Raw genomic sequence first — 5,356 nt, 5'->3', positions numbered from 1 at the left:
ATACCACCGATCTCAATGATTTCTTCAGACATCAATATATGCTATACACGTAAGCATTTGGTGAAATTTGAAGCTTCTAGCTGTTATAATGGGGCCGAAATTGTAAACAAAATATATATATACTATATATATATACTATATATACCATCATATATATATTATATATATCACCGATCTCTATGATTTTTTGACAAAACAATACATACTATATACGTAAGCAATCGGTGAAATTTGAAGCTTATAGCTGTTAAAATGGGGTAGAAATTGCGAAAAGTTTCTTATCTGAACAATCCGTTGTATGAGATATATACTATATATACAACCGATCTCTATGATTTTTTCAGACAACAATATATGCTATATACGTAAGCAATCGGTGAAATTTGAAGCTTATAGCTGTTAAAATGGTATGTTCTTCGGAACAAATAAGCTTGTAACAGTCAGATGATCCAAGTAAAAGATGATTGGGGGTGAGAGCTTCGTCATCGCCGCTGTCCAGTGAGACGTACGTAAGCGGTCGCGCATTTATGATGAACTCCACCTCATGCTGAGCATTTCGCAAACTCTCGTCATTAAAGTTTGAAGAAGGCAGTATTTGGAAAAGTATATTTTTTACTGACCTTACTAGACGTTCCCATACTCCTCCCATGTGAGGGGTACTTGGAGGATTAAATCTCCACTTTATGTTTTCGAAGTGCGATGTTATTTCTGTATCGTTTTTAATCGCGCAAATTATTTTTTCTGATGCCTTCAAATTTGTTCCGTTATCTGTGAAAATCTCCCTTGGACATCCTCGTCGTGAAATGAAATTTTGTATGGCCATTATGCAGGAGCTCGTGTCTAGGCTGTGCGCTACCTCAATAAAATAAATAAATAAATAAATGTACTGCCCGTAAGGTAAGGCATGTAAACAATACGCCCCATCTTTTTTCACGCCGTCTTCCAACGATAACCGATAGTGGACCAAAATAGTCGATGCCAACATAAGTGAAAGGTCTTTCAAAAGCCGCTAACCTGGCGACAGGTAGTGCTGCCATTTGTGGAGCTTGTGGAACAGCAACGGCGTTTTTACAGCTCTGACAACTTTTCCGCACCTTTCGGTATAACACTCTTAGGTGACTTATGTGGTACTGTCCACGTAGGTGATTTATTATTGACTCGTGCATCTGGTGATGAAAGCGCTCATGTGTCCAACGCACTATTAAAAACGTAACATAATGGTTATTAGGTAATATTATGATTTCACGATTATTTAAATGCTCGATTCGACTTTTGCTTCGTAATATGTCGTTTTGATCTAAATAAACATTAAGTGAAATTAATTTGCTCGATTTCTCAATAGGCTTACCCTGCTTTAGTGACTTTATTTCAGCACTAAATTCAGAATTCTGAGCATACCTGAATAGAAAATTTTTTGCTTTTTGGATATGATCGAAGATGATCGAATTATTTTGTTGTTTCGCTGCATTTGTGCGAAGTCGGTCGATATATATAAAAAATGTAGCCACAGCTCGGTAAAGCCTTTTCCAATCTGAAAAATATTCTATATTTAAATCGGGATACTTCATTTCAAATTTCGTAGTATGCAGAGCATAATGCTTAATTTCAGAAACGTCTATTGGAGCTTGTTCTACGTCGTCGAATTTCGGCCATGTTTGACATTAAAAACTCTGGACCACTGAACCACGGTTGATATACGTCCCTTGCAGAGACCTTTGTTCCCAAGTCCGCAGGGTTCAATTTTGATGGTACCCATTGCCATTGCTTCGCATTTGTATCCTCGAGAATCTCCCCTATTCGGTGCATAACATATTGATGAAAATTTTTAGGATCCATACGAAGCCATCGCAAGATTTTTTTTGAATCCGACCAATAAAACTTTGACGTTATTCCTATACAGTTGACTTTACTGATAACATTCGCTAGTCTGACCCCGATAACTGCAGCCTGCAACTCTAACCTTGGAATGGATAGAGGCTTTAACGGTGCGACTTTTGATTTTGCCGCCACTAGTGTTGTTGTTATATTGTCGCCCTTTCGTACTCGCAGATAGCAAACAGTTGCGTATGCGCTTTCTCCGGCGTCAACAAAGGTATGTAATTGGACGTCATCTGCATCTTTCAAATGTATGGAATAGCATCGCGGTATTTCGACTGCTGCTATCGACGGCATACAACTTTTCCATTCGCACCACTTTTCGTACAGCTTCTCGTTAAATGGTTCATCCCAAGAGATACCAGAGCGCCAGACATCCTGTAAAAGAATTTTTAGTCCTATGGTATAGCAACTTACAAAACCCAAGGGATCAAAAATGGACATTAAAACTTGTAAAGCCTCCCTCTTTGTAGGTACAAGGGGCTGATTAATAACGTCACGACGAAGTCTTGCAAAGCGACATATGTATTTAAAACTGTCGCATGTGGGATCCCAAAACATTCCAAGAACTTTTGTTGTAGAGTCCCATTCCTTAGCTGCTTGAGTAGTAACAGAGTTTTCATTGAGTTTCTGTAATACGTCTACTGAATTTGATGACCAACTTCGAAGTTCAAACCCAGCGTTTTCGTGTATTCTTTGCACTTGTCGTGCTAGTGCCAAAGCGGATTCTGCATCCTCTGCGCGGTCGATATAGTCGTCCACGTAGTGATTATGTTTCACGGCTTCCACTGCACGAGGATATTCCTCGCTAAAGCTTTCGTCTTTTTTATCGCGAACAAAGTGGGCAATGCAGGGCGCGCAGTTAAGTCCAAAAGTCATCGCTTGCATAACATATACGCTTGGCTTTTGAGAGTCATCAAGTTTATCATACCATAAAAATCTCTGAACGTACATGTCGCTATTGCGAATGTTAATGCGGTGAAACATCTCCGCGATATCTCCGCATATAGCAACTCTACCAACTCTAAATGATAATAAAATATCGACTAAAGAATTTAGCAAATCCGGGCCGCTAAGCAGAAAATCATTAAGTGAAAAGCCATTTACCTTCGCAGCTGCGTCCCATACCATTCGAATTTTCCCTGGCTTGTTTGGGTTAGTTACTATGAATATTGGCAAGTACCATATCTTACCACCAGGTGACGAAATTTCGTTGTCTGTAAGCTTCTTCGCGTAGCCCTTCGCGATCAGGTTATCTATTTGGTTTTGGATAGTAGATTCCAATTTAGGGTCTTTAATGAATTTCTTGCTTAAACAATCTAGTCGACGTTTCGCATATGCATAACTATCAGGCAAAACGGCGTTACAATCACGCCATAATAATCCTATTTCGAAGCGGTTGCCAACCTTTTGGCACGTATTGTTCATAATGCTTACTGTCTTTGCGTCATCTTTGGACATTATATGAGTGGGTCTAGGGGATTCTATTTTGAAGAAATCGCTTACCATTTCATGTAACTCGCCGTACCTTTTTTCGCAGTCACATGTGTGTATGTTTAGTTGGTATTCTGGTCTACGTCCAGCGTCGCATCCTTGAAGGGTCCATCCCAAGCGTGTTTTTGAAGCTATTGGCTATGACCAGGTTCCTTCCCTTATTTTTAGTGGAACTGCCAATCTCCAATTGTCTACGCCGATTAAAATTGATGGTTTTACGTTCCTATACGATGCAATGGGTAGGCCTGCTAGATATGGGTACATTTTCTTTAGCTCAGAAATTTTGATTGTGGTGGTAGACCGAGGTCATCAACGGTGTGGATATTTTTTAAAGTATACTTTCGAACATTTGTAGTACTCGAGACTTGGATTGTTGCTCTTTTAGAGTTGGCTTCAACGCGCGTTGTATTCCCTGTCCATTTTAGACATAAAGGATCATTATCGCCGTCCAGACCTAGTTCATCAAATACCTTTCTTTCCATCAATGTAACGGACGAGCCCTCGTCTAAAAATGCAAAGGTGTTGTATATTTTATTTTTGGAATAAACGTGGATCGGCACTATTCTAAATAATGGTTTCTTGCTTTCGTTGCCATCGCAGTGGGTATTAACCGGTGCGTCTGAGACATCAGTTGCTGTGCTAACTGGTTCAACTTGGCTTACCGATTTATGAAGCAAAGGATGATGCTTGAATGTGCACCCATCCTTACCGCATATCCTTTTTAAATAACATTCACGTATATGCGAGTTAAGGCATTGTCGACAAAGGTTGTTTGCCTTCACTGCATCCCACTTGCGTTGAAGTGTGAGGTTTTTGAATGATTCGCATTGCGCTACTTTATGCTCACCTCCTTTGCAAATAGGACACTTATTAACTTGATTAGATTTTCGTTTTTCCCGAGCACGGTCAGGCGAATTTTCAGCTATATGGGTATTAATCATGCGAGTGTTAGTTGGCACTAAGCTAACTACTGTACTCGCTGTTCAGCTAAGCTGTACAACCAATCACTAAATTGTTTTACCACGGGTATTTTATCATCTTTTGGATGAACAGCCCAGTTAAGTTTTTGGTTGTTTGGGAGCTTATCGACTAGCTCTTTTACTAAAAGGGGATTGTGTAGGTGCATATACATTTGGCACCCTTCCATCGTAGTGCAGATATTCCGTACACAAAGCGAAAACTCAATGAGTGACTCTAATTTGTCTTTTACTGGTGGGAGTGCACGAGCTCTACTTACTGCGCGTTCGAGAATTAATTCCGGACGACCAAAACACATTTTAAGAGTTTTAATAATTTCAGGTACCATACAAGGCAAGAACAACTTACTTTTTACGACGTCGCGTGCTTTACCTTTAAGGCATGCCTGTAGTCTAATTAAATTTTCAGCGTCGGAATAGCCAGCTACGGCGGTGCTTTTATCGAAACTGCTAATGAAAAGTGGCCATTCGTCAGGATCTCCATTGAACGTGGGAAGTTGCTTAGGAATAGCATGTCTCGCAGCCAATTGCGCGGGGGTAGGGCCAGCGGCCGTAGTAAAATGTGCACTTCTGTTTGAAGGAAGCTCGTCGAATTGCGACAGAATTTTATACTTACTATCCAGGTATTGTTGCTGCATCCTCATCTCTTCGTCTAGCTTTTCGAGTTGAAGTTTTCGGTATAGGTAGTGGTCGTGTGGATTATGTGGCTCTTGGACATTTGGTGCAATTTGTCGTGCAGTTACGTCGCGCGATATAGGGTATGCTGAGTAAACGGATGTCTTACCTTGTGCGATTTGACTGGCAGAAACCCTTGCCGGGAGCGTTGTATAGCGCCCTGTTGTCATTGTCGATGGTAGACGAACCTGCATTGGTGGAGTGGATTCGAAATCCCAAAAGTCCCAGCAGTTGGACGTAAACCTCGGAAAAGATGAACTAATGGCGGTGGCAGATTGCACAGTCGCAAACGTTGTCGGTACTGTTGCACCCTCGGTTGTAGTAATACTTGCAGC

The sequence above is a fragment of the Eurosta solidaginis genome, chromosome X (assembly GCF_040869045.1).
Source record: "Eurosta solidaginis isolate ZX-2024a chromosome X, ASM4086904v1, whole genome shotgun sequence".
In the NCBI taxonomy this organism is placed as follows: domain Eukaryota; kingdom Metazoa; phylum Arthropoda; class Insecta; order Diptera; family Tephritidae; genus Eurosta; species Eurosta solidaginis.
This window is presented reverse-complemented; position numbering follows the sequence as displayed.